The sequence below is a fragment of the Taudactylus pleione genome, unplaced genomic scaffold, assembly GCF_031769625.1.
Source record: "Taudactylus pleione unplaced genomic scaffold, aTauple2 ptg000967l, whole genome shotgun sequence".
Taxonomy (NCBI): domain Eukaryota; kingdom Metazoa; phylum Chordata; class Amphibia; order Anura; family Myobatrachidae; genus Taudactylus; species Taudactylus pleione.
The window spans coordinates 5,885,001-5,890,000 of record NW_028285368.1 but is presented as its reverse complement, the minus strand read 5'-3'; the positions used below and the strand labels follow the sequence as shown (position 1 = coordinate 5,890,000).

At 37.1% G+C, this 5,000-nt stretch overlaps 2 non-coding genes and 13 pseudogenes across 2 annotated transcripts; all 15 read right to left on the bottom strand.

Moving 5' to 3' along the window:
- Positions 1–101: 101 nt before the first annotated feature.
- LOC148456666 (5S ribosomal RNA) lies at positions 102–220 on the bottom strand (annotated as a pseudogene).
- A 116-nt stretch (positions 221–336) lies between these two features.
- On the bottom strand, positions 337–455 carry LOC148456665 (5S ribosomal RNA; annotated as a pseudogene).
- A 590-nt stretch (positions 456–1,045) lies between these two features.
- Positions 1,046–1,164, bottom strand: LOC148456664 (5S ribosomal RNA; annotated as a pseudogene).
- A 116-nt stretch (positions 1,165–1,280) lies between these two features.
- Positions 1,281–1,399, bottom strand: LOC148456663 (5S ribosomal RNA; annotated as a pseudogene).
- A 351-nt stretch (positions 1,400–1,750) lies between these two features.
- LOC148456662 (5S ribosomal RNA) lies at positions 1,751–1,869 on the bottom strand. The gene has a single exon (XR_015873364.1). It is a non-coding gene; the product is annotated as a 5S ribosomal RNA (ribosomal RNA).
- Positions 1,870–1,985: 116 nt separating this feature from the next.
- Positions 1,986–2,104, bottom strand: LOC148456661 (5S ribosomal RNA; annotated as a pseudogene).
- A 350-nt stretch (positions 2,105–2,454) lies between these two features.
- LOC148456660 (5S ribosomal RNA) lies at positions 2,455–2,573 on the bottom strand (annotated as a pseudogene).
- Positions 2,574–2,689: 116 nt separating this feature from the next.
- On the bottom strand, positions 2,690–2,808 carry LOC148456659 (5S ribosomal RNA; annotated as a pseudogene).
- Positions 2,809–2,924: 116 nt separating this feature from the next.
- Positions 2,925–3,043, bottom strand: LOC148456658 (5S ribosomal RNA; annotated as a pseudogene).
- A 351-nt stretch (positions 3,044–3,394) lies between these two features.
- On the bottom strand, positions 3,395–3,513 carry LOC148456657 (5S ribosomal RNA; annotated as a pseudogene).
- A 116-nt stretch (positions 3,514–3,629) lies between these two features.
- Positions 3,630–3,748, bottom strand: LOC148456656 (5S ribosomal RNA; annotated as a pseudogene).
- Positions 3,749–3,864: 116 nt separating this feature from the next.
- Positions 3,865–3,983, bottom strand: LOC148456655 (5S ribosomal RNA). Its single transcript, XR_015874140.1, has one exon. It is a non-coding gene; the product is annotated as a 5S ribosomal RNA (ribosomal RNA).
- Positions 3,984–4,334: 351 nt separating this feature from the next.
- LOC148456654 (5S ribosomal RNA) lies at positions 4,335–4,453 on the bottom strand (annotated as a pseudogene).
- Positions 4,454–4,569: 116 nt separating this feature from the next.
- Positions 4,570–4,688, bottom strand: LOC148456653 (5S ribosomal RNA; annotated as a pseudogene).
- A 118-nt stretch (positions 4,689–4,806) lies between these two features.
- Positions 4,807–4,925, bottom strand: LOC148456652 (5S ribosomal RNA; annotated as a pseudogene).
- Positions 4,926–5,000: the final 75 nt, after the last annotated feature.

Below are 5,000 nucleotides of genomic sequence, written 5' to 3'. Positions count from 1 at the left end.
CTTTAGACCTCTTTTACTTCTTAACTCAAGTAAATTCATTGATAAGTTGAAAAAATGTAATGTAAAATGTAATAGAAAAGAATGTTATGGCTATATAAAATTACCTACAGCACCTGGTACTCCCAGGTGGTCTCCCGTCCCAGTACTAACCAGGCCCAACACTGCATAGCTTCCAAGATCAGACGAGATTGGGCATGTCCAGTGTGGTTTGGCTGTAGGTGCCCAAAAACATTAACTTTAGACCTCTTTTACTTCTTAACTCAAGTAAATTCATTGATAAGTTGAAAAAATTAAATGTAAAATGTAATAGAAAAGAATGTTATGGCAGTATAAAATTACCTACAGCACCTGGTATTCCCAGGTGGTCTCCCATCCAAGTACTAACCTGGCCCAACACTGCATAGCTTCCAAGATCAGACGAGATTGGGCATGTCCAGGGTGGTTTGGCTGTAGGTGCTCAAAAACATTAACTTTAGAACTCTTTTACTTCTTAACTCAAGTAAATTCATTGATAAGTTGAAAAAATTAAATGTAAACTGTAATAGAAAAGAATGTTATGGCTGCATAAAATTACCTACAGCACTTGGTATTCCCAGGTGGACTCACATGCATGCAAGTACTAACCAGGCCCAACACTGCATAGCTTCCAAGATCAGACGAGATTGGGAATGTCCAGGGTGGTTTGGCTGTAGGTGCTCAAAAACATTAACTTTAGACCTCTATTACTTCTTAAGTCAAGTAAATTCATTGATAAGTTGAAAAAATTAAATGTAAAATGTAATAGAAAAGAATGTTATGGCAGTATAAAACTACCTTCTCCACCTGGTTTTCCCAGTTGGTCTCCCATCCAAGTACTGACCAGGCCCAACACTGCATAGCTACCAAGATCAAATGAGATCGGGCATGTCCAGTGTAGATTGGCTGTAGGTGCTCAAAAGCATTGACTTTAGACCTCTTTTACTTCTTAACTCAAGGAAATTCATTGACAAGTTGAAAAAATTAAATGTAAAATGTAATAGAAAAGAATGTTATGGCAGTATAAAACGACCTACACCACCTGGTATTCCCAGGTGGTCTCCCATCCAAGTACGAACCAGGCCCAACACTGCATAGCTTCCAAGATCAGACGAGATTGGGCATGTCCAGTGTGGTTTGGCTGTAGGTGTCCAAAAACATTAACTTTAGACCTCTTTTACTTCTTAACTCAAGTAAATTCAATGATAAGTTGAAAAAATTAAATGTAAAATGTAATAGAAAAGAATGTAATGGCAGTATAAAATTACCTACAGCACCTGATATTCCCAGGTGGTCTCCCATCCAAGTACTAACCAGGCCCAACACTGCATAGTTTCCAAGATCAAACGAGATTGGACATGTCCAGTGTGGTTTTGCTGTAGGTGCTCAAAACCCTTAACTTTAGACCTCTTTTACTTCTTAACTCAAGTAAATTCATTGATAAGTTGAAAAAATTAAATGTAAAATGTAATAGAAAAGAATGTTTTGGCTGTATAAAATTACCTACAGCACCTGGTATTCCCAGGTCGTTTCCCATCCAAGTACTAACCAGGCCCAAAACTGCATAGATTCCAAGATCAGACAAGATTGGGCATATCCAGTGTGTTTTGTCTGTAGGTGCTCAAAAGCATTAAATTTAGACCTCTATTACTTCTTAACTCAAGTAAATTCATTGATAAGTTGAAAAAATTAAATGTAAACTGTAATAGAAAAGAATGTTATGGCTGTATAAAATTACCTACAGCACCTGGTATTCCCAGGTGGTCTCCCATCCAAGTACTAACCAGGCCCAACACTGCATAGCTTCCAAGATCAGATGAGATTGGGCATGTCCAGTGTGGTTTGACTGTAGGTGCTCAAAAACATTAATTTTAGACCTCTTTTACTTCTTAACTCAAGTAAATTCATTGATAAGTTGAAAAAATTAAATGTAAAATTTAATAGAAAAGAATGTTATTGCAGTATAAAATTACCTACAGCACCTGGTATTCCCAGATAGTCTCCCATTCAAATACTAACCAGGCCCAACACTGCATAGCTTCCAAGATCAGATGAGATTGCGCATGTCCAGTGTGGTTTGGCTGTTGGCGCTCAAAAACATTAACTTTAGACCTCTTTTACTTCTTAACTCAAGTAAATTCATTGATAAGTTGAAAAAATTAAATGTAAAATGTAATAGAAAAGAATGTTATGTCAGTATAAAATTACCTACAGAATCTGCTATTCCCAGGTGGTCTCCCATCCAAGTACTAACCAGGCCGAACACTGCATAGCTTCCAAGATTAGACGAGATTGGGCATGTCCAGTTTGGTTTGACTGTAGGTGCTCAAAAACTTTAACTTTAGACCTCTTTTACTTCTTAACTCAAGTAAATTCATTGATAAGTTTAAAAATGAAATGTAAAATGTAACAGAAAATAATGTTATGGCAGTATAAAATTTCCTACAGCTCCTGGTATTCACAGGTGGTCTCCCATCCAAGTACTAACCTGGCCCAACATTGCATAGCTTCCAAGATCAGACGAGATTGGGCATGTTCAGTGTGGTTTGGCTGTAGGTGCTCAAAAACATTAACTTTAGAACTCTTTTACTTCTTAACTCAAGTAAATTCATTGATAATTTGAAAAAATTTAATGTAAAATGTAATAGAAAAGAATGTTATGGCTGTATAAAATTACCTACAGCACCTGGTATTCCCAGGTGGTCTCCCATCCAAGTACTAACCAGGCCCAACACTGTATAGTTTCCAATATCAGACGAGATTGGGCATGTCCAGTGTGGTTTGGCTGTAGGTGCTCAAATACATTAACTTTAGACCTCTTTTACTTCTTTACTCAAGAAAATTCATTGATAAGTTGAAAAAATTTAATGTAAAATGTAATAGAAAAGAATGTTATGGCTGCATAAAAATACCTACAGCACCTGGGATTCCCAGGTGGTCTCCCAACCATGTACTAACCAGGCCCAACACTGCATAGCTTCCAAGATCAGACGAGATTGAGCATGTCCTGTGTGGTTTGGCTGTAGGTGCTCAAAAGCATTAAATTTAGACGTCTATTACTTCTTAACTCGTGTAAATTCATTGATAAGTTGAAAAAATGAAATGTAAAATGTAATTGAAAAGAATGTTATGGCAGTATAAAATTACCTACAGCACCTGGTATTCCCAGGTGGACTCCCATCCACATAATAACCATGCCCAACACTGCACAGCTTCCAAGATCAGACGACATTGGCCATGTCCAGTGTGGTTTGGCTGTAGGTGCTCAGAAACATTAACTTTAGACCTCTTTTACTTCTTAACTCAAGTAAATTCATTGATAAGTTGAAAAAATTAAAAGTAAAATGTAATAGAAAAGAATGTTATGTCAGTATAAAATTACCTACAGCACCTGGTATTCTCAGGTGGTCTCCCATTCAAGTACAAACCAGGCCCAACACTGCATAGCTTCCAAGATCAGACGAGATTGGGCATGTGTAGAGTGGTTTGGCTCTAGGCGCTCAAAAACATTAACTTTAGACCTCTTTTACTTCTTAACTCAAGTGAATTCATTGATAAGTTGAAAAAATTAAATGTAAAATGCAATAGAAAAGAATGTTATGTCAGTATAAAACTACCTACAGCATCTGGTATTCCCAGGTGGTCTCCCATCCAAGTAATAACCAGGCCCAACACTGCATAGCTTCCAATATCAGATGAAATTGGGCATGTCCAGTGTGGTTTGGCTGTAGGTGCTCAAAAACATTAACTTTAGACATCTTTTACTTCTTAACTCAAGTAAATTCATTGATAAGTTGAAAAAATGTAATGTAAAATGTAATAGAAAAGAATGTTTTGGCTGTATAAAATTACCTACAGCACCTGGTATTCCCAGGTGGTCTCCCATCCAAGTACTAACCAGGCCCAACAATGCTTAGCTTCCAAGATCAGACGAGATTGGGCATATCCAGTGTGGTTTGGCTGTAGGTGCTCAAAATACTTAACTTTAGACCTCTATTACTTCTTAACTCAAGTAAATTCATTGATAAGTTGAAAAAATTAAATGTAAAATGTAATAGAAAAGAATTTTATAGCAGTATAAAAGTACCTACAGCACCTGGTATTCCCAGGATGTCTCCCATCCACGTACTAACCATGCCCAACACTGCATAGCTTCCAAGATAAGATGACATTGGCCATGTCCTGTATGGTTTGGCTGTAGGTGCTCAAAAATATTAACTTTAGACCTCTTTTACTTATTAACTCAAGTAAATTCATTGACAAGTTGAAAAAATTAAATGTAAAATGTAATAGAAAGGAATGTTATGGCAGTATAAAATTACCTACTGCACCTGGTTTTCCCAGGTGGTCTCCCATCCAAGTACAGACCAGGCCCAACACTGTATAGCTACCAAGATCAGACGAGATTGGGCATGTCCTGTGTGGTTTGGCTGTAGGTGCTCAAAAACTTTAACTTAAGACCTCTATTACTTCTTAACTCAAGTAAATTCTTTGATAAGTTGAAAAAATTAAATGTAAAATGTAATAGAAAAGAATGTTATGGCAGTATAAAATTACCTAAAGCACCTGGTATTCCCAGGTGGTCTCCCATCCAAGTACTAACCAGGCCCAACACTGCATAACTTCCAAGATCAGACGAGATTGGGCATGTCCAGAGTGGTTTGGCTGTAGGTGCGCAAAAACATTAACGTTAGACCTCTTTTACTTCTTAACTCATGTAAATTCAATGATAAGTTGAAAAATGAAATGTAAAATGTAATAGAAAAGAATGTTATGGCAGTATAAAATTACATCCAACAGCTCCTGGTATTCCCAGGTGGTCTCCCATCCAAGTACTAACCAGGCCCAACACTGCATAGCTTCCAAGAACAGACGAGATTGGGCATGTCCAGTATGGTTTGGCTGCAGGTGCTCAAAAATATTAACTTTAGACCTCTTTTACTTCTTAACTCAAGTAAATTCATTGATAAGTTGAAAAAATTAAA